The following is a 15,028-nucleotide window of genomic DNA, read 5'->3' on the forward strand; positions in this document are numbered from 1 at the left end:
GACATCCCTGCCGTGTTCCTGACCTTAACGGAAAAGCTTTCAGTTTTTCTCCATTGAGAATGATATTTGCGGTGGGTTTTTCATAGATGGCTTTGATAATATTGAGGTATGTGCCCTCTATCCCTACACTTTGAAGAGTTTTGATCAGGAAGGGATGCTGTACTTTGTCAAATGCTTTTTCAGCATCTATTGAGAGTATCATATGGTTCTTGTTCTTTCTTTTATTAATGTGTTCTATCACATTGATTGATTTGCGGATGTTGAACCAACCCTGCAGCCCTGGAATAAATCCCACTTGATCGTGGTGAATAATCCTTTTAATGTACTGTTGAATCCTATTGGCTAGTATTTTGGCGAGAATTTTTGCGTCTGTGTTCATCAAGGATATTGGTCTGTAGTTCTCTTTTTTGGTGGGGTCCTTGTCTGGTTTTGGGATCAAGGTGATGCTGGCCTCATAAAATGAGTTTGGAAGTTTTCCTTCCATTTCTATTTTTTGGAACAGTTTCAGGAGAATAGGAATGAGTTCTTCTTTAAATGTTTGGTAGAATTCCCCTGGGAAGCCGTCTGGCCCTGGGCTTTTGTTTGTTTGGAGATTTTTGATGACTGTTTCAATCTCCTTACTGGTTATGGGCCTGTTCAGGTTTTCTATTTCTTCCTGGTTCAGTTGTGGTAGTTTATATGTCTCTAGGAATGCATCCATTTCTTCCAGATTGTCCAATTTGTTGGCGTAAAGTTGCTCATAGTATGTTCTTATAATTGTCTGTATTTCTTTGGTGTTAGTTGTGATCTCTCCTCTTTCATTCATGATTTTATTGATTTGGGTCCTTTCTCTTTTCTTTTTGATGAGTCTGGCCAGGGGTTTATCAATCTTATTGATTCTTTCAAAGAACCAGCTCCTAGTTTCATTGATTTTTTCTATTGTTTTTTTGGTTTCTATTTCATTGATTTCTGCTCTGATCTTTATGATTTCTCTTCTCCTGCTGGGTTTAGGGTTTCTTTCTTGTTCTTTCTCCAGCTCCTTTACGTGTAGGGTTAGGTTGTGTACTTGAGACCTTTCTTGTTTCTTGAGAAAGGCTTGTACCGCTATATATTTTCCTCTCAGGACTGCCTTTGCTGTGTCCCACAGATTTTGAACTGTTGTGTTTTCATTATCATTTGTTTCCATGAATTTTTTCAATTCTTCTTTAATTTCCTGGTTAACCCATTCATTCTTTAGAAGGATGCTGTTTAGTCTCCATGTATTTGGGTTCTTTCCAGCTTTCCTCTTGTGATTGAGTTCTAGCTTCAGAGCATTGTGGTCTGAAAATATGCAGGGAATGATCCTAATCTTTTGATACCGGTTGAGACCTGATTTGTGACCCAGGATGTGATCTATTCTGGAGAAGGTTCCATGTGCACTAGAGAAGAATGTGTATTCTGTTGCTTTGGGATGAAATGTTCTGAATATATCTGTGATGTCCATCTGGTCCAGTGTGTCATTTAAGGCCTTTATTTCCTTGTTGATCTTTTGCTTGGATGATCTGTCCATTTCAGTGAGGGGAGTGTTCAAGTCCCCTACTATTATTGTATTATTATTGATGTGTTTCTTTGATTTTGTTATTAATTGGTTGATATAGTTGGCTGCTCCCACGTTAGGGGCATAGATATTTAAAATTGTTAGATCTTCTTGTTGGACAGACCCTTTGAGTAGGATATAGTGTCCTTCCTCATCTCTTATTATAGTCTTTGGCTTAAAATCTAATTGATCTGATATAAGGATTGCCACTCCAGCTTTCTTCTGATGCCCATTAGCATGGTAAATTGTTTTCCACCCCCTCACTTTAAATCTGGAGGTGTCTTCGCGTCTAAAATGAGTTTCTTGTAGGCAACATACTGATGGGTTTTGTTTTTTTATCCATTCTGATACCCTGTGTCTTTTGATTGGGGCATTTAGCCCATTAACATTCAGGGTAACTATTGAGAGATATGAATTTAGTGCCATTATTAGCCTGTAAGGTGACTGTTACTGTATATTGTCTCTGTACCTTTCTGATCTACTACTTTTAGGCTCTCTCTTTGCTTAGAGGACCCCTTTCAATATTTCCTGTAGAGCTGGTTTGGTGTTTGCAAATTCTTTCAGTTTTTGTTTGTCCTGGAAGCTTTTGATCTCTCCTTCTATTTTCAATGATAGCCTAGATCAACAAAATATCCAGCCAGAACGAATTTCATCTATCAAGGAGAAAGCAGATTCAATTCCTAAGACAGCAGAGCAATTCCAGAGGAGGAGAAAGCAAAGCACGGAACTCATGGCTTTCTCCCCATGATTCGTTAGTCTTGCGGCTACTTCAATTTTTTTTTCTTTTTTCAATTTTTTTTTCTTTTTTCAATTTTTTTTTCTTTTTTCTTTTTTCTTCTTCTGCTAAATTTTTTAAAACTTTTACCCTTTTCTTTTTTAACATTTTTTGACTAGTTCATCTAAATATATATATTTTTTCTTTCTTTTTTGTATTTTTTTATTTGTTTTATTTTTTAAATTTTTTTCTTTCTTTTTTTTTTTTTTTCTTTTTTCTTTTCTTTTTTTTTCAGAAGCTGTTTTATCCCCTTTCTCCCCCCCACAATTTGGGGTCTCTTCTCATTTGGTTACAGCGCATTTTTCCGGGGTCTTTGCCACCCTTTTAGTAGTTTATTTGCTCCTTCATATCCTCTTATCTGGACAAAATGACAAGGCGGAAAAAATCACCACAAACAAAAGAACAAGAGACAGTACCGAAGGCTAGGGACCTAATCAACACAGACATGGGTAATATGTCAGATCAAGAGTTCAGAATGACGATTCTGAACATTCTAGCCGGGCTCGAAAAAGGCATGGAAGATATTAGAGAAACCCTCTCTGGAGATATTAAAGCCCTTTCTGGAGAAATTAAAGAACTAAAATCTAACCAAGTTGAAATCAAAAAAGCTATTAATGAGGTGCAATCAAAAATGGAGGCTCTCACTGCTAGGATCAATGAGGCAGAAGAAAGAATTAGTGATATAGAAGACCAAATGACAGAGAATAAGGAAGCCGAGCAAAAGAGGGACAAACAGCTACTGGACCATGAGGGGAGAATTCGAGAGATAAGTGACACCATAAGACGAAACAACATTAGAATAATTGGGATTCCAGAAGAAGAAGAAACAGAGAGGGGAGCAGAAGGTCTATTGGAGAGAATCATTGGAGAGAATTTCCCTAATATGGCAAAGGGAACAAGCATCAAAATCCAGGAGATGCAGAGAACCCCCCTCAAAGTCAACAAGAATAGGTCCACACCCCGTCACCTAATAGTAAAATTTACAAGTCTTAGTGACAAAGAGAAAATCCTGAAAGCAGCCCGAGAAAAGAAGTCTGTAACATACAATGGTAAAAATATTAGATTGGCAGCAGACTTATCCACAGAGACCTGGCAGGCCAGAAAGAGCTGGCATGATATATTCAGAGCACTCAACGAGAAAAACATGCAGCCAAGAATACTCTATCCAAAAATATGATTTTTAGTACAGTTCCTTCATTAAAGTAATTTAGCTATTTTATGGAAGGATGGTGGCCCTCATTTGCCAAAACCCCTGAAGGAGATTCTATATAATTACACAATTATTTCTAACATACCATTGTTCTTTAGTGCAGTAGATCTCATACTTTAGCATATATCAGAATCAGCTTCAGAGCTTATTAAATAAGACTGTTTGGCTCCAACCCTGGAGTTTCTAATTCACAGGATTAGAGCTAGAGATTGAGGATTTGCAGGAGTTCTAACAAGTTCCCATGTGATTCTGATACTATTGGTCTGGAGAAGATATTTTCAGAACCACTAGTTTAGATATTTATTTTCCTCCAAATTCTTTTACAATTGATCATTATTTACTTTGAGTTTTGTAATTTGTGCCTGGCAATTTTCATGTACATAGAATATTTAACTAGGTAAAAAATCAATTTGGTTCAAGATGTATTTAATTTAATAGGGGCTTACTTTTCCCAAATCCGTATTAGAAGTATCTGTATTAGTATTATGTTATTATCTGGACTATTCTCTAGCCTTGTGGAAATTAGAATCTAGCTAGGGATATGACATAAAGATATATTAGAAAATAGTAATCTTGATATAGCATTGCTTATTACAATATTGAAAACACCTTTATAAAATTGTTCTATTTGATGTATGCAATAATACTGTCAACTAGTATGGACATAAGCATCCCCATTATTCGATGAAGAAACTTAGACTCAAGGAGTCCATGTCTCAAGCAACAGCTGGATTAACATATGCTTGTGGTAGACTAAATTAGAGAAAAACCTACAACACTTGTTTTCCTTTCAAATAAATTTAGAGAAGTGAACCACTTTTTTGTTGGAAGGATTCTACTAATCACCTGGCTAGAACTTTATTAATTTTTAAGTTTCTAGATATTAAGTAGCAACTTTTAAAACATTGAATATGGTACAGATTAAAAGCCTTTGAATAAAATACTAGAGATTTTGAAATTTCAGGAAAAATATGGACTTCCTTTTAGATATAAGATGGTTGAGGAATCAAGAAATGTCATTTAAGGAAATGTTGATAGATGCTGGCTTCTTTTATCCTCCTTTTCTCCAGAGCAATCACACACTTGAAGATTGAGAATACACATTCTAGTGTCTGGTGAAAGAACTAAGCCATTCAAATCTAACATGAGATCCTACTGTGTTCCTTTTGTCCCTAAGATAGTTCTAATTAAATTAATCTTGCTGCCAAGATGAATGTAGCAAAATGGGTCAAAATCTTCATAAACCCTTAACGATCTGGCAATAAATTAACAGATTGACTAATGTCTCTGTAGTGCTTGTAACATCTGGGACTAAAGGAGGGAAGATGAGATGAGAACAGAAAACATGTTGTTCCTTAATTGCTCTGTGGACTTTTTCTATAGTGGATCATCCTCCCAATTCAATTTAAGTAAATCATTGAGCATATGGTTTGTACTAAATATAGAGCATCTGTGGTGCTCACTGCTACGCATATTTGCCACGCAGGTGTCTGATTTTGGACTTGTCATTGGGACAGATGGGATTTTTCTGTCTGTCTCTTTTATTGGTAATGGAGTAAGGGAGTTAATCCTCACCACTATTGAGACAGCACTCTCACATCAATACATTTCCTCTATTGTAAAGTGAGTAACTGCTTATACTCTCTTTCATTACTCAAATTAAGTAATAAAGTTATGCTAATAAAAATACCAGGAATAGTTGAGTCTTCAGGATATAAGAAAAAAATGTTACATCATTTTTATTTCTCAGGGACACTTGAATGGATTTATCTTCATTAATAATATAAATAAGTAATATAGATTGCTTATGATGGGATAGATATTTCTTGAGACGGTTACAGGTATTTCAACATTTAGTTGTATTAGCACTCATTTAATGTTGGTATAATTTTCATCCCCATTTTAGAGATGGGAGTATGGAGACACAAGAAACTTGGCAGAGATAACACAATGATTGAGAATTGGAACTGGGACTTGGCTGTTTGGCTTCAGACCCTTTCTTTTAACTATTACACTTTAACACTTCTCTTGTTGGTAGAATTGGTTTATAGATTTAGACTCTTTATCTCTGAGTTTTTTTCTTAATATTTTATCAATGCTATTATTCAAAAAGATTCAGAGGATCATTTTATTGGTTATTAATAAACTAATACTTACAATATCAAATATGCTGCTCTCTTTGATGGTGGTGGTCATGATAGGCAGGGTTGCATGAAGGTTAACAGCTACCAAATGAAACTTTGAGAATAGGGAACATATTCTTATTTTCGAAAACATCTCCTAAGTATGGAAGATCTGATAAAATAGAAGAAAAGGGGCAAAGACTGTATAACATTATTAAGCTTATGTTTCCCTTCTAGGCATCCTTAGCAGAGGAAAGCTATGCTTCTAGAAGAACTACAGAGCCACAGGGTCTGTACGGGGAGTATGCCTAGATATATCTTTATAAATTGCTATAGTTTCTACTACTTGCCTCATCCTTGTCATAATAGATTATATTCCATTTTGTTTATTTGAATCAATAGATTCTGTTACAAAGCCGAAAGTTGACTTTTGTTACAGAATCAAAAGTTGATGTGTCTTCCTAGTGAATTCAAGGTCCTATGCCCATGCTCTGGCTGCCAGGGTTTTTGCAGGACAAGAAGCAAGGATGGGTGAAAGTAAGGATTGTTACAATGTTATGCTGGATTTTATGATGATAAAATATTCAGAATGCCCACAGAAGTAGTGTTACAAATGTATGACTGCCAGATACAGTAACTCTTATGCCAAAATAAATATTTGAATAAAAAGAAAGAGTTCCATCCATGACAGAAGGGGGTTCAATGTAATAAACCTACCACCAAGTGACACATTTGTATCTCTGGATTATGGTGCCATTGTGGAGACTCTATATTGATTTTTGCTACCCTACAGGACATTTGGCATTTGCTAAGTCAGCTTTAGGAACAGAAAGACAATGTACCATCTGCCCATTCTTTTCTTTCTTTTTTTTTTTTTTTAATTAATTTATTTATTTTTATTTGCTTATTTACAGCATAACAGTGTTCATTGTTTTGGCATCACACCCAGTGCTCCATGCAGTACGTGCCCTCCCTATTACCCACCACCTGGTTCCTCAACCTCCCACCCCACCCCACCCCCTCCCGCCGCCCCTTCAGCCTCCATCAGAAAGGACGAATACCCAACTTTTGTAGCAACATGGACAGGACTGGAAGAAATTATGCTGAGCGAAATAAGTCAAGCAGAGAGAGTCAAGTATCATATGGTCTCACTTATTGGTGGAGCATAACAAATAACATGGAGGACATGGGGAGATGGAGAGGAGTTATGCCCACCCATTCTTTTCTTGACTTTGTTGTTTAAATATTAGAGCTTAAAGGAAAAAAAGATAGAAAGAAAGAAGGAAAGAAAGAAAAAAGAAGAAAGGACATATCCACAGAGCAAATCAAATTAACTCCATGATTAATTGTAACTTTCTCCACAGTGGTGGTCTATTGAATATTTATTTACATAGGCATAAATATGGTCACATTAAGGACCACTCCTTGGGAGGTACATCCATATAGAAATTAATTGTCCCACATTTCTGGAGCCTAGAAGTTTTAGATCAAATTTTTGGCAGCGTTCCTCCTCTAAGAGCCATGAGGAAAAAAATCTGTGCTGTGTCTCTCTTCCTAGTTTTTGGTCTTTTGTTAGCAATTTTCAGAGTTTCTTGGTTTATGAATGTTTTACTCCATTTTCTGCCTTCTCTCTGCCTATGTGTCTATCTCTGTGTCCAAAGCCCCCATTTTATAAAGATGCCCATTATAATAGACTAGGACCCACCCTAATGACCTCATCTTTGCTTGATCATTTGCAAGGACCTATTTCCAAGTATGGTCATATTTACAAGTACTGTGGGCAATACTTCAACACTAAATAGCAATTTCCTGATATTGCACTTTTCATGTCTGACTCTCTAGCTATATATTAGCCATTGTTAAAATATCTGTGTATTTCTTAAACTGAAGCCATCCAGCAAAGCTCCGCCCACTGAGAACACTTTTTCCTCCTAAATGGGAATATAATATTGCATGTAGAACTCTGCCTTGCTCTGGTAAAAACATATCATACAGCAGGATCTGTAAGTCTTTATTTTTTTTTTCCAGTTTAGTCAACCATTCACAAGTAATATTTATTTATTTGTTTGTTTGTTTATTTATTTATTTATTTGACAGAGACACAGCAAGAGAGGGAACACAAGCAGGGGGAGTAGGAGAGAGAGAAGCAGACTCCCCTGCTGAGCAGGGAGCCTGATGCGGTGCTCCATCCCAGGACTCTGGACCATGACCTGAGCTGAAGGCAGACATTTAATGACTGAGCCACCCAGGTGCCCCAGTCGCAGGCAATTCTTTGTGAATCTCTAGAATATTTGAAAGTTGGTAGAATGGATGAAGTAGACAACAGTGATTATAAGCCATCTGCTCAGGCTGTTCCCCTGTGTCTACCATAACTCCTTGGGGTCATTTCAGATGTAACCATTCACTTAAGAGGGAAAGCACATTAAATTTATGGGTTTGTGGATCAAATAACATTCAGTTTAGGATGGGCAACACATGTCATATGTACCTGTTGTTGATAGCCAAATTTCATTAACCATAGGACTCCATTCGTTAGAATTGATAGAAGAGAAAAACTTCAGAGAACTATCAAGCTGTCCTATTGGGGCTTGCCACCATCTCCACAAGCATCCAGAAACTACAGATAATTTAACTGTGTGGATTATAAAGGCTAAGTTGTAGATCTGCTTGCACTACAGTGTGTATAAGTCAGAGAGCCTTCTCTTAACTTTTTATCTCTTTTGGAACTCAAAGGTTTGTTCGCTTGGAAATGCATTGAAGTAACATGTTTTATGGCATAGATTGCTTCCTAAGACCAAGGACGCATAGTTTCTCTTTCATAGGTAGAATGAAGAATGGCAAGTTTTCCTCCTTATAGTTTACATTATAATGTATCCAAGATCACTGAGCTCAGAAACTTGGCTGAAGAGCCTGATATTCATGGGATCGATCATCCTTTACAGGAGTGTAGTTATGACTCTCATCCTTTTATGCACATGGTGTAAAGCACTTGGCCCAGTGCTTTTTAGAGATTCTTCAAATCTCTAGAAACAAATCAAAGTCAGGGGCACATACATTGTTTAAGATATCCTAAAACATATACCTACAGCTTCTGTGACAGAAGTCAGAAAAGTAAATATTGGGCACCTTCTGCTTCTAGTGAAAGTCAAGGTCCTCTTTTTAAGGCAGAGTACTCTTCATCAATAGAAAGGGGTAAACATGAATCTTTTGGTTCTCTTGATAAGCAGGGCTCACTCACAGGTGTGTGCTCCTCATTAGTGAGACACAGAAGGACTCTTCCTGTGCTTTTGCCACAAGTGCTACCATCACTTTGACCAAAATAGGACACACGGCCAAACCCAAAGTCAAAGGATAATCCATGTAGTGAAGAGAATATATAAAAGAAAGAATGAAGAATTGAGGTTAATAGAAATCTACTACAAGGGTGTCTGGGTGGCTCAGTCAGTTAAATGCCTGCCTTCAGCACAGGTCATAATCCTGGAGTCTCAGGACCAAGTCCCACATCAGTCTCTCTGCTCAGCCAGGAGTCTGCTTCTCCTTCTACCCCTTACCCTGTGAGGGGCCCTCTCTCTCAAATAAATAAATAAAATCTTTTTAAAAAAACTACAATTGTCTTTCATACTGAACTGTAACCTCCTTTAAAAGAGATATTTGTTTTAATTGAATGGTGGAGTAACTGCATGTAAAAACACTCAATTAAATAATCTTTAATTGAAGAATAAATGTGTAATGGGACACTTGGGTGGCTCAGTAAGTTAAGCATTTACCTTTGGCTCAGGTCATGACCCCAGGGTCCTGGTATAGAGCTCTGAGTCATGCTCCTTGCTCAGTGGGGAGTCTGCTTCTCCTTCCCTCTTTGCCTCTCCCTGGGCTTGTGCACGCTCTCTCTCTCCCTCTCTCAAATACATAAAAAACTTCTAGATAAATGTGTCAAAAATTGCACTATATGGCTGAAGATAGGTATTCTTTGACATAATTGATGTTTTGGCATGCTGCTATACACTTCTACAAACAAGTAATCCCCAGATTTTAAAATACTTCCACTTCTTCATTCATGAAATTAGATGTAAATATTTTTCAAAATATGAATTGGCTTAAAAATCCGTCATAAACCTCAGGAGTGGAGGATTTTAAGTGTACTCATAGTCTTATCCTTGAAAACTCAGTTCAAAGTGAGACAATAGAGAAATTGGCTTAGGAAGGTGGTATTTGATGTTGTGATTTCTGTGATTATGTCCTGAATGGCTCTGGGTTATCCTTGCCACTCTGTTGACTGATGTCTCCAGCCATTAATCCATTTGTCCTTTTTACTTTTCCCTCTGTGAATTCTTTTGCAACTTAAACATGAAAGGACAAGAAGGACATCATGATTCATTCAGTGAAGGGAAAATAACAGATATTTAAGACCGTGAACTTTAAATTCATAAATGGAAATTGATTATACTATTAGAAAAAAGGAAAGATCAAGCAAAGGAAACTTTAAAATTCCTAATGAAATATATATTTTAGGTAGTGTGTCATGGCTGTGTTGTGCTAACACTTAGAATGTGGAGGTATTACCCAGAAAAGGCTTAGGCCACAAGCCTCTTATGCCAGGTATGAAAAACCTGTGTCATAATTCTTATGATATTATTATAATTATTGATTGCAAATCTGTCATTGGACCATCAGTAACTTAAAGAAAATGAAGAATGTTCCCTCATCTTTGAGGATTCATTATTCTGTATTTTCCTGTGATACAAAATATAGTCAATGTTAGAGAAAATATTGGATCAACTGCCAAATGACAAAAGTACAAAAATGGAAAATCTAACAAAGTAGAAGGCACAAACATTGCAGCTGTCCTGAAATGGAGAGAATTTAGGAGAGAACCAGTTATTGTGAACAAATATGCTTAGTAATACATTCAGTTAGATTATATTGAAATCGTGGTTCGTAAAAGGTTAGGACACAAAGAATGAGAGATTTTTGAGCTGCTGTTCCTTTAAAAATAAAGCTCCCCCCCTTTTTTTTCCTTAGAATAATGAGCTAGAGATTTATTTGATTTTCTGATTTTATTTTTAGATGCTGTCTTGCTAAGGCCAATTATCATCTAGAACAGTTTAAACACCAAACACATTCCAATCTAATCAGAGAGAGATACACACTGAACTCCAAAATAATAAACACAAATTCAAGATGAACTGAAATGAACAAGTACAGAACCACTTTGGAAAAGACCTTGCAGTGTAATAACCTATTAAACCCCCGCTTACATTTCACAGAAGCAATTAATAAAGTCAACAGAGGATTGAGAGAGATCTTCACAACAGTAGAATGTAAATCAAATACTGTCATGATATATAATTTGATAATGCCCCTTCATAAGATTCATCTTTGTATATGCACAAGAACTTGATTTTTTTTTTTTTTTTGCTTTTGGTAAAGTTTACCAGATTAAAGTATACTATTGTGAATGCCTTAATTTAAATGGTTTTCTATAACCATAGCTGTTCATAATTTAATGCTGTATATATGCCCTTAGATAAGGATTAATCTTTAAGGTTGCATAGAATTGGTAGTTTGTTCATGTACCATATCATTTATGGCCTGCTAGGAATATATTTTATCTGCTTACTTGTTAGTAACCAAATGAAGGGAAGGGTGTACAGACACAGAAACCATGTCCAGTAAGGGCAATTTGTTTGAAAATAGAAATGGTATGATATGAGGCTGAATACATTTAGGGAGTGTGTTAGGAATGAAGAGGATGGTATATCATGTACTAAATCTTTTTCATATTGCAACTTAACAAAAGAGGATATCTGAAAAACCAAATCTCAAAAATAAGGAGCTCCAAGCACAGTAAAGTAGAGAGAGAAAATACAAATTGACAGAGGGCAGAGATCCAATGCTTTTGCTACCTTGGTCATGTCCTTTCCTCCTTGGATTTCCCACTTCATCATCAACATAATGCAATATCTCCTCATGTCACCTTACTCTTTTCCTTACTTTTATCCTTCTGTGGGTATTCTCTTGTGGTCACCTCCACCACCTCTTCTGTCCCTACAGGGATTTTGCATTTTGGTTGCAGGAAGAGGAAGTATTTTGCCAAATGTAATAAAAGACTGAATAAATAAGTGAAAAGATGAATAAAGTCTGTGGTTCAGCTACTCAACTCATGTTTTTGATTGCTTCATTTGTATTTAAGCTTTTGTCTTTTACATATGGAGGTTATACGTGTGAAACTATAGAATGAGAGTGTCTCAAGATTGGATATTGTGCAACAATGTAGAAACCAGTTTATTCTTCTGTAGGTCAGAAGTTAAAACTTAATAGACTCTTGGTGGAAAATTCAGAAAGAAATACCCTTCTCAAGAACGGCCTCCTCAGCTTTCTCATTTATAAACTAGTTGTCACATATACAAAGTAAGCCCTCATATTGTGATTTTTAACAAAGCATAAATAGAATGAACCTAATAAGTTCTTATGTCTCTTTGTATAGTTTCATCTGAATGGTCCCAGGGAGAATATTTTGATGACAAGAACACTGAAAAATTTCTCCTGTTGATAAATAGTGTATGAAAAGTTGAAGATGCTTGAGATGAAAAGAGACAGAGAAAGGAGGAAGGCTTAATAAAACTGTTAAGGGAAGCACTTTTTTTTCCCCTTTTCTGAACTAAATATTATTACAACAATTAAAGTAGAATTTATTAACCTGTTTAATATCAGGCTCCTCCCTCTTTGTTTTTTCTTCCTCCCTCCCTCCTTTCCTTTCCTTCTTTCTTTCCTTCCTTCCACCCCCTACCATGTATCTATATCTCTCAACCTATATTTCAGTGATTTAATTATTTAAAGTACTTCGTTTGGGGACAAGAAATTTCTGTATTATGAAGAAGTAGAGATAAAGGATTTGATTCAATACTGAACTGTGCATGAGTCTAAGACTCCGTGTCTACAAGACTGAACATTTAGAAGCAGTACAGAAAAAGTCAATCAATAGTCCACATATAGTGCTTGAATACCTGAGCATTTGATGCTATTTAAAAGTGAGGGAAGGGCACCTGGGTGGCTCAGTTGGTTAAGTGATTGCCTTCAGCTCAGGTCATGATCCTGGAGTCCTGGGATCGAGTCCCACATCAGGCTTCCAGCTCCATGAGGAGTCTGCTTCTCCCTCTGACCTCCCCTCTCATGCTCTCTCACTCTGTCTCTCTTTCTCTCAAATAAATAAATAAAATCTTAAAAACAATAAAGATGAGGGAAGTCTCATTTCTGGGATAATGCACATTTAATGCTTATTTAAAGATGACAGGATTAATTTCTTTCATACTATAAAATAATGGTGAACACTGAACAAAAGCATAGTAAAACTTATGTTATTATAAATAATAGTAGATATTACCAATTCAGTTTTTAAAGGAATATTTATATTTGGATAATATGATACTCTATTGTCTTCATATATTTGGGAAATATAAAGGCTTAAATAATGTTTGCAATTATAATTAATGGCACATTTTGTCTTGTTTTACTGTTAGTCTTTAAGCATATTTTAATAGAAAATTTAGTGGAACTATAATGTTAGTTTGAAGTAATGAAAATGATTTTGGTCCAATATTTTTTTTTTTAATTTTTTATTTATTTGAGAGAGAGACAGAGTGAGAGAGCATGAGAGGGGAGGTCAGAGGGAGAAGCAGACTCCCCATGGAGCTGGGAGCCTGATGTGGGACTTGATCCCAGGACTCTAGGATCATGATCTGAGCTGAAGGCAGTCGCTCAAACAACTGAGCCACCCAGGTGCCCCTTGGTCCAATATTTTTTAAATATATGGATTTACGTTCAAATATTCTGAAACATATTACAGTGATCTTTTAATAAGTAGACTATGTGTTTGCTAGAAAGTAAGTGAAAGGGGAAAAAAACAAAGTACACATAATTTTAAAATCAGGTTTTCAGACATTTCTTACTAAAAGCCAATGATATCCCATTGCCACCTGCAAACCCACACTTTCAAACCCACACAGACTTCCGTGGTAATAGAAACTATATAACACTCTTTGAAGGAATAGATTCATCCCAGTGTGCTTAAAATGTAAAACACATAAATGACATATGGGTTGGCATATGCTAAATCCTCTAGACAACCTACACCAACACAATCATGGGGCCCAACTTGATTTCATAAAATATTGCACATTTATTTCTGCCAAACAGGATAATAACAAAGAAGTGTTTGGGGGGAAAAAAAGAAAAACGAAGACTTTTTTTTTTCCATCTGAAGCAAATCTTTTAAAGAAATTTTTTTCAAAAACTGTCACCAAAAGCCAAAGAGTAAATATTTTCCTGATTTGGTGATAAAGGTATGTGAAATCTCAATGATGAAATAAACCACTTTATTCTCACTATTCAAGGATCACACATTTAACAGACTTCTGAAATCACAGAGTTAAAACACAAACTGTAAATTAATTATTTTCTTTTTATTAAAAAATAAATATAACATGTAATTTATTTAAGGAATACCGCTATTTATAAGGCCCCAGATGAGCTAAGCATATAGGAAATTAACTAAATTCACTAATCACAGTTTGCATTATCTCTCTTATTCAAACTTTGGCTATTTAAAGAGAACAGTTATATTGCCTTCTCACATAGGCTTAAATATAAACTTAATTCATGAACAGTAATTGTCTTCGGGATAAAGAATCCTTAAAGTGCAAAAATTGGATACTCTAGTTTTATACTGTGTATTGATTCTCTTTTTTTTTTTTTTGGAGTTAAGAATACAAACACAAAATAAATGAACATAGGGAGAAAAAGAAAGAAAGGCAAACTAAGAAATAGACTCTCAGCTATATAGAACTAACTGATGGTTATCAGAGGGGAGGTAGGTGGGGGGATGGTTTATATACGTGATGGAGATTAAGGAGGGAACTTGTTTGTTAAGTTCTTTAGAGATTTTCAACATTAACCCTTTAACACATATGTCAGTTGTAAGTATCTTCTCCCATTCAGTAGGTTGTCTTTTAGCTTTGTTGATTGTTTCCTTCACTGTGCAGAAGATTTTATCTTAATGAAGTCCAATAGTTCATTTTTGTTTTTGTTTGCACAGTCTCTGGAGACGTATCTAGTAAGAAGTTGCTATGGCCCATGTCAAAGAGGTTGCTGCCTGTGTTCTCCTCTAGGATTTTAATGGATTCCAGTCTCAAATATAGGTCTTTCATCCATTTTGAATTTATTTTTGTGTATGGTATAAAAAAGTGGTCCAGTTTCATTCTTCTGCAAGTGGCTGTCCAGTTGTCCCAACACCATTTATTGATGAGACGTTTTTCCATTAGATATTCTTTCCCGCTTTGTGGAAGTTTAGTTGACCAAATAGTTGTGCA

Source organism: Meles meles, chromosome 2 (assembly GCF_922984935.1).
Source record: "Meles meles chromosome 2, mMelMel3.1 paternal haplotype, whole genome shotgun sequence".
Taxonomy (NCBI): domain Eukaryota; kingdom Metazoa; phylum Chordata; class Mammalia; order Carnivora; family Mustelidae; genus Meles; species Meles meles.